The sequence below is a fragment of the Papio anubis genome, chromosome 7 (genome assembly GCF_008728515.1).
Source record: "Papio anubis isolate 15944 chromosome 7, Panubis1.0, whole genome shotgun sequence".
NCBI classification, from domain to species: Eukaryota; Metazoa; Chordata; class Mammalia; order Primates; family Cercopithecidae; genus Papio; species Papio anubis.
Window position 1 is genome coordinate 156,205,443 of NC_044982.1, and position 16,782 is coordinate 156,222,224.

The window sequence follows — 16,782 nt, forward strand, 5'->3', positions numbered from 1 at the left end:
TACCGCCCCTGCCAGCAAAGGTCTAGTGGGAAGCCTAGACTTCCACCCTCACCAGGCTGTAACAAGGTGCTCATCACTGCCTGCTCCATTGCCTGGGGAGTGTCAGAGAAGGCTGAGTTCAATGCTAAGACCTCAACCCTACTGGGTGGTAGTAAGCACCTTGCCCTCTATCTTCAGAGGACACATAGGGAGCCTGGATTTTCACACTCATCTGGCTGTAATGAGAATCTCCACCTCCTCTCAGCTAGGGAGTACCCCTGCCAAGAAGTACCAAGCCCATTCCCCAGGTATCAACAGGGGCAGAGGGGGAACCTATACTTCAATCACCCTCTGGCAGTTGTCAGGCAATGGCCCCCTGAACCTACCAGAGTGGCGTCAGGAGGTCTGCTAAAACACAAGATTTAAGTAAGACCCAGAGTCCTATAACTTAATACCCAATATATACCCTCTTAAATTAAAAAAAAAATCACTTATACCAAGAACCAGGAAGATTTCAAATAGAACAAGAAAAAATATGAAAACTGAGATGATAGATGTTAGAGTTATCTGACTGGGATTTAAAAGTAGTCATCCTAAGAATACTTCAACAAGCAATTACAAACATACCTAAGACAAATGAAAAAACAGAAAATGTAGTAAAGACATAGAAAGTCTTACCAAAACAATAGAAGATACAAAACAGAGCCAAATAAAGAATAAAAATATGGGAAGATATAATAGGGACTGAAAAATACAAATCTGATTTTAAAAACTCAATGGATGTGCTGAAAAGCAGAATGGAGAGAAGAGAATAAGAATCAGTGTAATATAAAGGTAGAACATAGAAATTACCCAATTGGAATAATAGAGAAAAATTAGACTTAAAAAAAAAAACACACATGTACAGAACACAACTCAGGAACATGTGGGACTGCGACAAAAGTCTGGAGTCCTGTAGAAGAGGAGAAATAGGATACAGCTAAAAAAGTACTCAAAGAAATAATCACTAAAAAGTTCCCAATTTTTGCAAATGAACAAACAAACATACAGATTCAAGAAGCTCAGCAAACCCTGAACGGAAAACAACCCATAGAAACTCATGCCAAAATATCATAGTCAAACTTCTAAAACCTAAAGACAAAGAAAGAAACCTTAAAAACTGCCAAGGAGAAACGCCTTACTTATATGGGAAAAACAATTTTAAAGACAGTGGATTTCTCATTAGCTACCATGTAGGCCAGAAGGAAACAGGATCACATTTTTATTTTTTGAGACAGAGTCTTGCTCTGTCACCCAGGCTAGAGTGCAGTGGTGCAATCTCAGCTTACTGCAACCTCTGCCTCTTGGGTTCAACCCAAGTGATTTTCCTGCCTCAGCCTCCCAAGTAGCTGGGACACAGAGATGCACCACCAAACTTGGCTAATTTTTGGTATTTTTAGTAGAGATGGGGTTTTACCATGTTGGCCAGGCTAGTCTCGAACTCCTGACCTCAAGTGATCTGACTGCCTTGGCCTCCCAAAGTGCTGGAATTATAGGCTTGAGCCACCACGCCCACCCAGGATAACATTTTTTAAGTGCTGAAAGAAAATAACTGTCAGCCCAGAATTCTAAAGCTAGCAAAAATATTCTTCAGTAATAAGCAAGAGACAGATATATTTTCAGATGAAGTAAAACTAGGAGATTTTGTTCCTAGCAAACCTACCTTAAATAAATGGCTAAAGGAAGTTCTCTAGGCAGAAAGGAAATGATAAAAGAAGACATTTTGGCATATAAAGAACGAAGAACATGGAAAGAACAAAAATATGGGCAAATATAGTAGACTTTCCTTCTCCTCTTGAGATTTCTAAATTATGTCTGATGGTTAAAGCAAAAATTATGACATTGCCTATCTGTTTATATGTTTCAATGTATGTTGAATAAATATTTAAAACAATTTTATTATAAATGGTAGAGAATAAAGAAGCAAAAAGGCAGGTAAGGTTTATATGCTTCACCAATAGTAGTAAAATGTCAATACCAATAGACTTTGATAAAGTATGCGTATATAATGTAATAACTAGAACAATTCCCAAAAAGGTTATACCAAGAGGTATACTTAACAACAACCAACATTATACAAGCTCCTCCAGAAAATAGCCAACATTACCCTGATACCAAAACCAAAGAAAGAAACTACAAAAAGAGAAAAATGCAGAGTAACACCTCTCATGAATATGATGCAAAATTCATAAGAAAATATGAACAAGTAGAACACAGTGACATATACAAAGAACTATATACCATGACCAAGGGATGCAAGGATGGTTTAATATTTGAAAATCAATCAATATAATTCACCATATTAATGGGCTACAGAAGAAAAATCACATAATCATATCATGAATGCAGAAAAAGCATTTGACAAAATTCAGTACTCACTCATAATTAAAAATTCCCATAAAACTAGGAATGGGGGGATCTCCATAACTTGATTTAAAAAATCTACACAAACATATAGCTAACATCATACCTAATGGTGAAAGACTGAATGCTTTACGTCTAAGACTGGGAAAAAGACAAGGATGCCCCCTCTCTCCACTGCTATTCAACATAGTATGAAAAGTCCTAGCTAGTGAAATAAGTCAAGAGAAAGAAATAAAATCTGTATTCGCAAATCCGAAAGGAAGAAATAACACTATTCTTCTTAGTAGAGAACATGATAGTTCACACAGAAAATCATAAGAAAGCTACAAAAAAACACAGCGAATAAGCAATTTTTAAGGTCACAGCATACAAGATCAATATACACAAATCAATGGTGCAGTCATCCCCCAGTATCTGCAGAGGATTGGTTCTGGGACCCTTCCCCTTCTGACATATCCCAAAATCTGTGTATACTGAAGTCTGATAGTTGGCTCTGTGGAAGTTGTATATATGAGAAGTTGGCCCTCCATATACATGGATTTTGCATCCTGTGAATACTGTAATTTTGATCCTCATTTGGTTGAAAGAAATCCACATATAAGTGGAAGTGGACCTCTGCAGTTCAAACCTGTGCTGTTCAAGGGTCAGTTGCATTTTACATACTAGCACAGATGTCCAAGGGGCCATGGAGCAACTGGAGTTTTTATACTTTGCTGTTGGGATTGTAAAATGGCACAATTAGAAAAACTTTTGGCAATTTCTGATACCATTCAACATACTCTGATATGGTTTGGCTCTGTGTCGTCACCCAAATCTCATCCTGAATTGTAATGCCCATGTGTCAAGGGAAGGTGGTAGGTGATTAAATCATGGGGGCGGTTTCCCCCATGCTGTTCTCATGATAGTGAGTGAGTTCGCATGAGATCTGATGGTTTTAACAGTGGCAGTTTCCCCTGTGCTTTCTCTCTCCCGCTGCCTTGTAAAGAAGGTGCCTACTTCCCCTTCCTCCTCCACCACGATTGTAAGTTTTCTGAGACCTCCCCAGCTATGCTGAACTGTGAGTCAATTAAACCCCTTTTGTTTGTAAATTACCCAGTCTGAGGCAGTATTTTTATGGCAGTGTGAAATGACTACTACCTACCTTTACCATATGACCCAGCAATTCCACTCATGAATATTTACCCAAGGGAAGTGAAAACATAAGACTAACACAAGAAATTCACAGCAGCCTTATTTCTCAATAAAACTAGTTGCTAACACATCTGGGATTGTGTCTCTGAAATAAATAGCCATTGGGAGTTACCTTGGGTTTTGTTTTCTAGTGAACCCATGTCAAGACATCTTCATTCACTCTTTCTCAGGAAGCTTCAGGAGAATGTACACCACAAAATGATGGTGGAAACCAAAACCAGAGAAATACAGGAAACAGGAGGGAAATGGGTGAACAGCACAGAAGAGAGACAAAGGTAATCTCCAGGCTGATGGCCACAGGAGACTCTATCCAACCTGATGACAGGTGCACCTGCACTCATGGCTGCTTTTCAAAAGAATATGGCTATGGAAAGGATAAATAGCCTGGCTCATCTAATGATGGTGTCTTACATGTTAGGCAGGTGACACAAATGTCATCTTACATGTTACTTCTTGGATAATATTAAAATTGTTTAAAAATTGCTTCAAGTTTATGAATGGTTGTATCAAGTTTCTAATGTTATGTGAAACTTATAGTGACATATATATGTATGTTTTTATTTGGAGGATGAAATATAACATGCACCTCCTTAGGGCCTTCAACAATTTGGGAACTTCAATCAAATGAGAATGTTTATAACAGATATTTCCAAGGAGTTGTAACAGTATTTTAATAAAAAATTCTTTAAAAAAGAGAGAAATATTAATAGGATTTGAACAATTGAAGAAGCAGAACGTGTTCTACATTTCTACATTCCATCTGTCAATGGCTAAAGAAAACGTGGTGTAAATACACAGGAGAATACCATTCAGCTATTAACAAGAATGATGTCATTCATTGCAGCAACATGGATGAAACTGGAGGTCATTACCCTAAGTGAAATAAATCAGGCACAAAAAGACAAATATTGCATGTTCTGAAATATATGTGGGAGCTAGAAATTTGATCACATAGAGGTAGAGAGTGCAAAGACAGATACCAGAGACTGGGAAAGGTGAGTGATGAGGGAGGATGAAGAGAAGTGGGTTAAAGGGTACAAACATACAGTAAGATAGAGGAAATACATTTAATGTTTGATAGCAGAATAGGGTGATTCTGCTTAACAAAAACGCATTGTACTCAGGTGATGAACACCCTGACTCAATCACTACACATTATATACATGTAACAAAATTTCAAATGTACCCCATAAATTTGTACAAATAAAAAAATCCAATTTTAGTAAAAGGTGTTGCTATCAGAATAGAAATAATGAAATATGAAGGATAAAGATTGCAAATAATGCTTGAAAATTAAGGCTCTCAGAAGTATATTTATTTTAGAGTCAGAGTTATTGCCTAATGTGTTGCGATATTAATAAAGTTTAATATAACAAAACTTGTTGGTTATTTGTTTAAACTGAATCTCTATCGACTCTTCAGTGCTTTTTGGTTAAGATTCAGTGATTCCATTGTAAGAAGTGGCATTACTGATAAAAAATAACTGTGCCCTTAATTCTAAACAAAAGCATGTATTAAAATTAACACTACAAAGTTAAGTAGACATTTATTTATTATATGAAGATGTTAATGCTCATGCTAACTAATTGGCATATTCTTATCAACTACAAGTCACCTTACTAAAGCTAACTGAGAAATGCAAGTAAGAGCCTCAATTGACAGTACTACTGGATGGACTGTTGTGGACATCATTGGAAAAAACATGCAGTTACTTAGTCCCTTCTTTTTCTCTAGGCTGTGTAATAGCAACCTGTCTCACTTGACTTTTAAAAAGTGTGTATAACAACCAGGCTGGGATATAGTAAAACTGGGTTGCCACAAAGTAAAATAAAATGGCAAGATCTTTGCTTACAAAGGCATAAAACTAAACAGAATGGCTGTAACACCTGGAAACCTGACACATTTGACCCTCAAGTGGGCAGCCTCGTTCATCCTCTGCATTGATCTCAGCTGCTAGTGCTCTGGGCAGCCGTCAGGGAGTACGGGGAACATGAGTAGACAATCAGGGAGAGGAGGGAAAGGGAATATGCTAATGAGGCAGGTGGTCTGCATTTCTGTGGCAGACCTGGTTGTTTTGCCCACCCCGTAGCTTTTCCCTCTCATCCTCGCGGACAGAGCCCTGCTTGTGTCTGGGGCTTTTCGGGCAAGCCTCCTTGCCTGCCCCATGGGGCAACGTGCAAGTGTTCATACGTCCAAGACGATCTGTGCAATACCATCCCCCTTGCCAGGGACTGCTGTCACCTGGCCCACAAGATGTAACAGGAAGCCTGCTGGGGCTTGCTCCTCCTTCACAAGGGCCATAATCAGGGGCTCTCTCTTGCTGCCCTGAATGATGTAGTGTGAGGATGTGTGACCTGATGTGGCCACAGCTATACTGCATCCCCAGATGCAGCCAGCACTGACCTGCTGGGGAGAGAAGAGCAGGGTGCTATGTGTGCCTGGGTCCTCCATAACACTGTGCAGCTTCCAGCCCTGCCATGAATGTCCCTGTTTTCAGACTCTGAGTTGTGTGGGATAATGATGACCTCACAGTTTCAGCTCCTGCTGGCTGGGTCAGTGTGTTCTGCTCACTGCAGTACCTTCACTGAATCAACTAGCTCTGTGTCAGGGGATGTTATTCCCATTCTACAGAGAAGGAAACTGAGGCTCACAGGGAGTAAGTAAACTTGCCCACGATCCGCTGAACCCTCACAGGAGCCCTCACACACCAGGGACAAAATCAGATCACAAAGAAGGCCAGCCTAATTTTGTTTGTTATGGTTGAGTTTGTGGCAAGTCAATTTTAACTTCTCTGACCTATGTGATTTCAGAAGCTGTATTATTGAATAAGGAGCAGAAGTGGAGCTCAAATTTTCTACAGTGCCAAGAGCAACACACTCATCACTCAAAACCAAATGAATGTCACTCCTCTGCCATGTTTCTCCAGCAAGTTCCTTTCAATGTAAAAGAAAAGAAAAACGAGTAAAGATCAAGCTGAAGTTCCCTCTATCTGCCTCCCCCATTTCATTCTCATTCCCTCCTCCCTCGCTGTAACACCAACATGAATTTCATTCTCATTCCCTCCTCCCTCGCTGTAACACCAACATGAATTTCATTCTCATTCCCTCCTCCCTCGCTGTAACACCAACATGAATTTGGCAATTTTTTCATTATATCACAGGAAGACAGTATTTAAAAATACATTATATATTCAAATCTTCAGATAAATCATACTATTAACTGTTGATGAATAGGGACTGTACACAATGCTTATTCCTCTGCCACTGGTTCTGGGAGGCGCTGGCTTGGCCTCTCCCCTGCAGTAGAGACTGAGGATTCTGCTTTAAGACTCAGACTTGTTATTCCTAGGTGGGGAGTGGCTATCGAATGGGTCCATATAATGAGCAAGTGCTTCAAATCCATGTTATCCCATTCCTCCTATATTCCTTCCTCCCCACACCCCAATTCCTTTCCCTTGGGCTGTCCCTCCCTCCAACCTGGTTCATTGCCAGTGTCTAGGCATAGCAGGCCCTTCCCCTTCCCATCCCTACAGAGTGTGCAGATCAGCAGGGCCTCTGCTTCTTCCAGCCTTTATTACAGATACAAGGAGAGTAAGCCAGGGTCATATGGCCCAGAGGTCTACACTTGGGAGAAGGGTGAGGAATTAACCCCACTGGGGCATTCAACAATGAGATGTGAGCATTCTACATGAACTGGCTGGGAATCTTAAAATATCAATTTTCATGAAAAACAAAAGAAGAGAGAACGTTTTTAAAAAAGTGAATAAAGAGCCATAACAACCAAATGTAATGCATAAAATTGGGTTTTGGCAAACAACCCCATCAAAAAGTGGGCACAGGAATATGAACAGACACTTCTCAAAAGAAGACATTTATGCAGCCAACAGACGCATGGAAAAATACTCATCATCACTCGCCATCAGAGAAATGCACATCAAAACCACAATGAGATACCATCTCACACCAGTTAGAATGGCAATCATTAAAAAGTCAGGAAACAATAGGTGCTGGAGAGGATGTGGAGAAATACGAAAACTTTTACACTGTTGGTGGGACTGTAAACTAGTTCAACCATTATGGAAGACAGTGTGGTGATTCCTCAAGGATCTAGAACTAGAATTACCATTTGACTCAGCCATCCCATTACTGGGTATATACCCAAAGGATTATACATCATGCTGCTGTAAAGACACATGCACATGTATGTTTATTGTGGCACTATTCACAATAGCAAAGACTTGGAACCAACCCAAATGTCCATCAATAACAGACTGGATTAAGAAAATGTGGCACATATACACCATGGAATACTATGCAGCCATAAAAAAGGATGAGTTCATGTCCTTTGTAGGGACATGGATGAAGCTGGAAACCATCATTTTCAGCAAACTATCACAAGAACAGAAAACCAAACACTGCATGTTCTCACTCATAGGTGGGAACTGAACAATGAGAACACTTGGACACAGGAAGGGGAACATCACACACTGGGGCCTGTTGTGGGATGGAGGGAGCGGGGAGGGATAGCATTAGGAGATATACCTAATGTAAATAACGAGTTAATGGGTGCAGCACACCAACATGGCATATGTATACATATGTAACAAACCTGCACGCTGTGCATATGTACCCTAGAACTTAAAGTATAATTTAAAAAATTGCGTTTTGGAATGAAAATAAATTACAAAAGTGATTTTGGGGCCAACTGGAAAAATCTGAGTATGGACTCTACTAGTTGACATTACTAAGTTAGTGCTAATTTTATAATGTTGTTTAGTCATACAGGAGAATGTCTTTTATTTTCAGAAGAAGTGAAGTATTCGTGATACACATTCAAATGATTCAGAAAAAGTCTATGTACTTCCATACATATAAAGAGAGATAAAGCAAATGTGACAAAGTCCTGAAAATTGGTGATTTTTTGTGCAAGATATTACTCATCTTTCAACTTTCCCGTAGATTTGAAGATGTTCAAGATGAAAGAAATGGCATGTAGGTTTACTCCATAGTCTTACAATGGAGACATTCTGTTCCGGTGCCAAAGACAATTTCTACGTAAATTAACTCATTTGTCTCAATTACGTTTTAAAAATGGGTTGAATTCAGTTAAAAATATTTTGGGGGAATCTAACTAACGCAAACTAATACTAGTTTGACTAAATTTTTCTGCTTTTTCAATAGATTGAGTTGAAATTTTTACAGTTTGGTTATAATTTTCAATTTTTTTGAAGGCACAGAGCCCTGAAGCTAATAGGTGACTTCTCTGAAGTATCTTCTGTCAATCCCCTCTACACCATAGCAAGTAGCATTGAAAAATCACCACACTTTCCATGGCAGGCACACTAACCAATCATCATTCTTCCCACAAAGGAGGTGGAAGGCCTGATTTCCGTTTTCAATTCAGAGGTCTGTGCAATAATGACCAACTGATTCAAGTTGAAAATGAGGATGACATAAAGTGAGTTCTGGAACACCTACCCTTGCAGAATCTGGATTAGAGTGTCTAAGCTAGTCATTAGAGAGGCTGTCAGCCGACTGGTTAGGCACTGAAGCTGGAGGTAGACTTCCTGGGTTCAAATCTCAGTTCCACTACTTCTTAGCAGTGTGGTGTTGAGCAAGTTACTTAATCACTCTATGTTTCAGTCCTCAGTTCTTAAAAATGGAGATAATAATAGTCCTTATCTAACAGAGTTTTTATGAATATTATATTATTTAATATTGGGAAAGTACTTAGGATAGGGCGTGGCATATAGAAAGTACCATATACATGCTATGCATATACAGGTTCAAAATACTGAGTTAACTAAAGGAGTATATTTATGCATATGCTAATGAATGAACGAATGCGTGAACCAAAATGCTTTGGCTCAAAAGGTACCTTTATACACCAAAGTCCTTTTCAGAGTAAGTACAATTGCTCTGACATTCATGCAAGAAAGACTATGAACTGCAAATAAAGGGAAGCTTTTGCACACAGAGTGCCTGGTGCTGCTTAAAGGGAGGTCAGCTGGTGCACAATGAGGCAAGTACAGAAAGTGGGAGGAAGTGTTTAGGAGCTTTTATAGCAATGGGCTTTGTTGTAATATTTTCATTAAATTTTATAGAAGCATGGGGAGACACTGAATTGGAAATCTAAAGAAAAGAGTTGTCCTTCAACAGAGATTGTTGAGAAGCACTGTCCAGAGGTTCTCAGAAATGCAAATTACACTCTTGAATTAGGTAGACATCTAAATACAGCATGTTAATTTTTTTTGCCTACATTCATTGATTAGATTGTAGTATTAGGATAAAGAAGATTTAAAGAAAAAAGTTGAGTAGATCTCAGGGAAAAGGAACCATGTGAGGAATGTGAGGAAAGACCTGGCCTTTAGGTGTTAAGCCTAATGAGCCAAAGAAAGCACTTTTTAAAAGCAACAAAAAGATTTCTTATATCCCTACTACAAACCCTATCGATTTTTACTTCTGTTAGTTACGCCATACTTATTATTCTTGATTTCTCTGTAATATTTAGCAAAAAATAATTTAAAATAAGATCTTGTACGGATGTGTGTAGCACTGCAGATAAAGCAGGGGCTGAAAGCTTTGTCTCTGGTCATTTGAAAAGAGAAATCCCCTTCCCTAAGATAAGCAGGAGGGCACAGATTTAAAGAGGAAAAGAGGTCAGAAAATAAAAATACTTATTTTCAATAATCCTTTCAAATGTATATCCAAGCTTGAAAGAAAGTGTAGTAAATCTCCAACAACCAAAAATAAATATGGAATGGAAATTAGTATGCACCAAACCAGCAACTGCCAATGAGTGAAGACATTTAACTGTTTAATCACTTCACAAGAACTGGATAAAAGGCTGGAGACCCTGAAATGTGGAGAATTGGGACTGGCGATGGCCTTTTCCTTTCACATAGAGTTAGGACCCTCAAAAACTATATCCTGAATGCAAAGATTAGAAATAATTTTGCTCTGGCAAAGGTAGCTGGGAAGAAAATTTGTCTCTTTTAGCCTAGGCTTAGCAGAGGAAAATAAAAACTTCTCCCGGAAATGTTGACTCTCATGAAGATTTGAGCTAAAATTGATTTGTGGCTTGGAACCACTAAGCCAAGAAATTAACATAAAATTGGTTCTAAGTACCAAAGGTAATTTCTCTTGGGAAACTGGTACAAACAAACAAACAAAAACAAAAACAATCTCTGTAAGAGAAGTACACTCTCAACACAGGCCACACGAGATTCCCCCAGATAACATCCTGCTCACGACCCAAAATTACAAATACAACAGGCAACAAGCCATTGTGAATAACAGTCATACACACAATATCAACAGTTTATAGATTCCTATAAACTTGAGGTTAAAATGATTAGCTAGAAACTGTAAACAAGTATGTTAAAAATGTTTAAAATACACAAAAGAATTAAACAAAATATGACCAAAGAATAAGAGGCAGATTTGGAAAACACATATAGAACTTAAAATGAAAGATATAAAAATTAAAGTAAAAAAGTAAGAATCAGTTTAATATCAGGTTAGACATTGTTGAAGAAAAAAGTGAATACACTTGAAGATAAGTAAGAAGCAACTAAGAGGGAAAGAGAAAATATGCAAGAGAGTTTATGAGACATAAGAATAGACTGAAAAGATCTAACATTGTCCAATCAAAATTCAGAAACGAATGAATCAGGCAAGATTGAATACTGACTGAGGATTTTCCAAAAGAAGTATGTAAAAATAAACTCACAGATTTAAAAAGTCTAAGACATTCTAAGTAAGAACGACAAAATTAATGTCTTTCTTAACATATCCTAGTGAAACTGCACAATATAAAAGACAGAGAGAAAAGATCTTAAAGCAGCTAGAGAAAGAGAAAAACAAATGATCTTCAAAGGAGTGATAGACTGACAGCCTACCTCTTAAAAGAAACAATGGAAAGCAGAAACCCCCCACAAAAAAATCTTCAATGTGCTGAATGAAAATAACTGGCAATCTATAATACTATACCCATGAAAAATGTTTTCAAAAAATGAGGGCAAAACAAAGGCATTTTAAGACTAACAAAAACTGAGAGAGTAAAATTAGCACTCACCTAAAGAAACTGTAAAGGATGAACTTCAAACAGAAGGAAGATCTGACATGCAAGAAGAAATGAGGAGAAACAAAAAAGGTAAGCATATGGGTAAATCGAAATGAATGTTGACTATATAAAACATGAATGTCTGATGAGATTAAAAGTATAGAATTAAAATAAATGACAACAACTTACAAAACAGGAGAGACTAGGGATGAATAAAACTAAACTACTCCAAGGTCTCTGTGTTGCCTGGGTTTAATGTAGGTTAAGATGTTAAAATAATGGAAAGAGAGGGTATAACTCCAAAATTGTAGAATTTTTAAAAAGACATGATTAAACAATATTTAACTGATCTAAAAGAAGATTTGTAAGGAGAGAATAAACATCACATTGAATGGGGGAAAATGGTAGTTGCACTACCTGACTTCAAACTATACTACAAGGCTACAGTAACGAAAACAGCATGGTACTGGTACCAAAACAGAGATATAGACCAATGGAACAGAACAGAGTCCTCAGAAATAATAATACCACACATCTACAGCCATCTGATTTTTGACAAACCTGAGAGAAACAAGAAATGGGGAAAGGATTCCCTATTTAATAAATGGTGCTGGGAAAATTGGCTAGCCATAAGTAAAAAGCTGAAACTGGATCCTTTCCTTACTCCTTATACGAAAATTAATTCAAGATGGATTAGAGACTTAAATGTTAGACCTAATACCATAAAAACCCTAGAGGAAAACCTAGGTAGTACCATTCAGGACATAGGCATGGGCAAAGACTTCATGTCTAAAACACCAAAAGCAACGGCAGCAAAAGCCAAAATTGACAAATGGGATCTAATTAAACTAAAGAGCTTCTGCACAGCAAAAGAAACTACCATCAGAGTGAACAGGCAACCTACAGAATGGGAGAAAATTTTTGCAATCTACTCATCTGACAAAGGGCTAATATCCAGAACCTACAAAGAACTCAAACAAATTTACAAGAAAAAAACAAACAACCCCATCAAAAAGTGGGCAAAGGATATGAACAGACATTTCTCAAAAGAAGACATTCATACAGCCAACAGACACATGAAAAAATGCTCATCATCACTGGCCATCAGAGAAATGCAAATCAAAACCACAATGAGATACCATCTCACACCAGTTAGAATGGCGATCATTAAAAAGTCAGGAAACAACAGGTGCTGGAGAGGATGTGGAGAAATAGGAACACTTTTACACTGTTGGTGGGAATGTAAACTAGTTCAACCATTATGGAAAACAGTATGGTGATTCCTCAAGGATCTAGAACTAGATGTACCATATGACCCAGCCATCCCATTACTGGATATATAGCTAAAGGATTATAAATCATGCTGCTATAAAGACACATGCACACGTATGTTTATTGCGGCACTATTCACAATAGCAAAGACTTGGAATCAACCCAAATGTTCATCAGTGACAGACTGGATTAAGAAAATGTGGCACATATACACCATGGAATACTATGCAGCCATAAAAAAGGATGAGTTTGTGTCCTTCGTAGGGACATGGATGCAGCTGGAAACCATCATTCTTAGCAAACTATCACAAGAACAGAAAACCAAACACCGCATGTTCTCACTCATAGGTGGGAACTGAACAATGAGATCACTTGGACTCGGGAAGGGGAACATCACACACCGGGGCCTATCATGGGGAGGGGGGAGGGGAGAGGGATTGCATTGGGAGTTATACCTGATGTAAATGACGAGTCGATGGGTTCTGACGGGTTGATGGGTGCAGCACAGCAACATGGCACAAGTATACATATGTAACAAACCTGCACGTTATGCACATGTACCCTAGAACTTAAAGTATAATGATAATAAAAAAAAAATGTACCTGTTAAAAGACAAAGGCTGTGAAACTGATTTTATGAATAAATTAACTACATGCAGCTTGCAAGAGAGAAATCTAAAACACAGGAATACAAAAGTGTTATAGGTAAAGGTATGAAAGGTGGCAAATGGTACATCAGGAATGTTTTAACTTACGGAAAGCTAACATAGCTGAATCAATAGCAGATAAAATAAATCAAAAGGCAAAAAGCAGTAGCAGAATTAAATAAACACCCTCTACACTGTTCAACTGCTCCACGACATGAGGAAGAAATCAGTTTAATTGCTGCATTCAATAACATGGTATTATATTTATACAGGATTAAAAATCCATAGGAATAAAAGGAGATATAGACAAGTACCCAATCGTGATGAGAGATTTTAACACATCTGTATCGGTAATTGAGAGAAAAAGTAAAAAATAAACCAATAAATGTACAGAAGATGTGAAAAACGTAATAAATGACCAAATGGACAAATACAATACAATGTTGCCAACACAGAAGACTAAACATTATTTTCAAGCACACATGAAATGATTTTAAAAAACTGATCATATTCTGAATCATGAAGCAAAGTTCTCAACAGATTTCAAATCATACAGACAATGCTCTTTGTCCACAATGGAATTAAGAAATCAATAATACAAATAACTAAAAATATTTAATAGTTTCTACATACTTGCAAACAAAGAAGCACTTACAATAATTCATGGGTCAAATAATAAACTAAAATGAAAATCAGAAAATATTTTGAAACTATGTAATAAAAAGAACATTACATTCCAAAATTTTGGGGATATAGCTAAAATAGTATGGAGAATGAAATTAATGACCTTAAATACTTGCAAAAGAAAAAAAGAAAAGCTAGAAATTAATGAATTAAGCATCCATGTTACAAAGTTATAAAAGAACAGTGATTAAATCCAAAGTAGAGGGAGAAAATAATATAGATCAGGAGTCAGTAAACTTTGGTCTATAAGAGGCATAGAGGGAAGGGAAAGAGAAAGAGAAAATGAATATGTGATAGAGAACTTACATGGTCTGTAAAGCCTACAACTAGCTGTTAATTATGAAGGTAAAATAATGCCATTTTCAGACAAATGAAAACCTATGACTTTGCTGCCATCAGGCCTGCATCTAACAACAAAACTAAAGTAGTAATGTACCAGGATGGTATAATAATTCTAAATGTCTATGCACCCACTAACACAGCTTTGAAATATATAAAGCAAAAGATAACTAAGGAAGAAACAGAGAAACACAATCATAGGAGAAGACCTTAACACACCCTGTTCAACAGTTGGTAGAATAAGTGGACAAAAACTTAGTGAAGAATAGAAAAGATCTGAGCAACAAAATTAACAAACTTGATATAATTAACATATTTAAAAAGTACTATACTTAAGAAGGACAGAATTCAAATTTTTTTCAAGTGCACACAGAATATTTATTAAGCATAATTATATGCTGGGTCATGAAGCAAGTCTCAACAAATTTAAAATGTCTGAAATCATTCATTGTACATTACTTGACCACAGAAGAATTAAAAGCTAGAAAAAAAAAAACCTAGAAATAGCCCCGTGGTGATTCAGCTACATATTTCTAAGTAACTTATGACTCAGGAAAAATTATAATAAGTATTTAAAATGATTTAAACTGAATGATAAAGAAGAATAACATTAAAATTGTTGATGCAACAGAGCAGACCCAGAATCAGACCCACACCTACACAGTCACCTCACCTGCTGTATCTCAAGGTTACATTGCAGCATGATAAAGAAAGGATGATTTCAATAAATGGTACCATGTCAGGCTGATGAATATACAGGAAAATGGCCTCTCATTACATAGCACATCATTCATGAAAATCACTTTTAGGTGGATTATAGATTTAAGTATGAAAGGCAGAATAATATTTTCAGGATGTTGGGGTAGGCAAAGGTTTCTTAAGCTGAAATAGAGGCTCTCAAGTAAAGGGAAAAAAAGGTAAATTGAACTGTTTTAGTTATGATCTTCTGTTCATTAAAGTATATCAGTCAGAGAGTGAAAAGGCAACCAGTAGGGTGGGTAAAGATATTGGCAATACACATCCGACAAAGGTCCCATTTCTACAATGTATAAATAATTCCCACAAGTCAATCAAAGAGGCAATCTCAAAAATGGGTAACAAACAAACCTGAAAAGGCACCCAACAAAAGAGGATATGCAAATGGCCAATAACATGAAAAGTACCCAATTGTACTAGTCCTCAGAAAATAAAAATTACAACCACTGTGTGGATACTCCTACACTTCCAACACAGTAACTAAAACAAAGAAACAAAAAACATGGACCAACTGGAACCCTCAACAGAGGAAGAGCAAACTGGTACATCCACTCTGGAAAACTAATTGGACAACTGTTACCATGCTGAACATGTGTAAATCCTATGACCCAGCAATGTCACTCCTAGGTACAATTGACCCTCTGTATCTGTGGGTTCCGAATCTATGAATTCAACCAATTGCTGATAGAAATAATCCAGAAAAAAAATTCCATGAAGTTCCAAAGAACAAATCTTGAATTTGCTTTGTGCCAAATAATATGTCAAATCCACATGGATGAAATGATATAGGCATTGTTTTAGGTGTTACAGGTAATCTAGAGATGATTTAAAATACATGGGAAAATGTGAGTAGGTTATATGCAAATAGCACACCAACAAGGAACTTGAACACCTGAGAATTTCAGTATCTAGAGGGTCCTGGAACCAATTCCCTAAGGATACTGAGGGATGACTGTATATATCTTTAGAAATGTGTTCATGGCTTACCAGAAACCTGTATAAGAATGTTCACAGCACCACTATTTATTATAATAATGACAAAGTTGCAACAGCTTGTTATGGACTGAATGTGTCCCCTCCAAATTCACATATTGAAATCTTAATCACCAGTGTGGCTATATTTGAAGACGAGGACTTCAAGGAAGTAATTGAAATTCATTAAACAAGGTCATAAGGGTGGAGCCCTGATCTCCCAGAATTAGTGTTTGTATAAAAGACTCTAGAGAGCTTCAACTCTCAAACTGTCCCCCACCCCGAAGCATGCACTGAAGACAGACCATGTGAGAATACAGTGAGAAGGCAGCCGTTTACAAGGTAGAGTCCTCACCAGGAACTGAATTGGTCAGTACCTTGATCTGGGACTTCTAGCCTCTGGAACTGTGAGAAAATAAATTTCTGTCATTTAAATCACCCGGTCTATGGTATTTTGTTATGTTAGCCTGAGCTAA

General features: G+C 37.4%; 1 protein-coding gene across 1 annotated transcript in view; it reads right to left on the bottom strand.

Annotated features, from left to right (window-relative positions):
• OTUD7A (OTU deubiquitinase 7A) overlaps positions 1 to 16,782 on the bottom strand; it is a 373,417-nt gene that overhangs the window by 53,492 nt on the left and 303,143 nt on the right.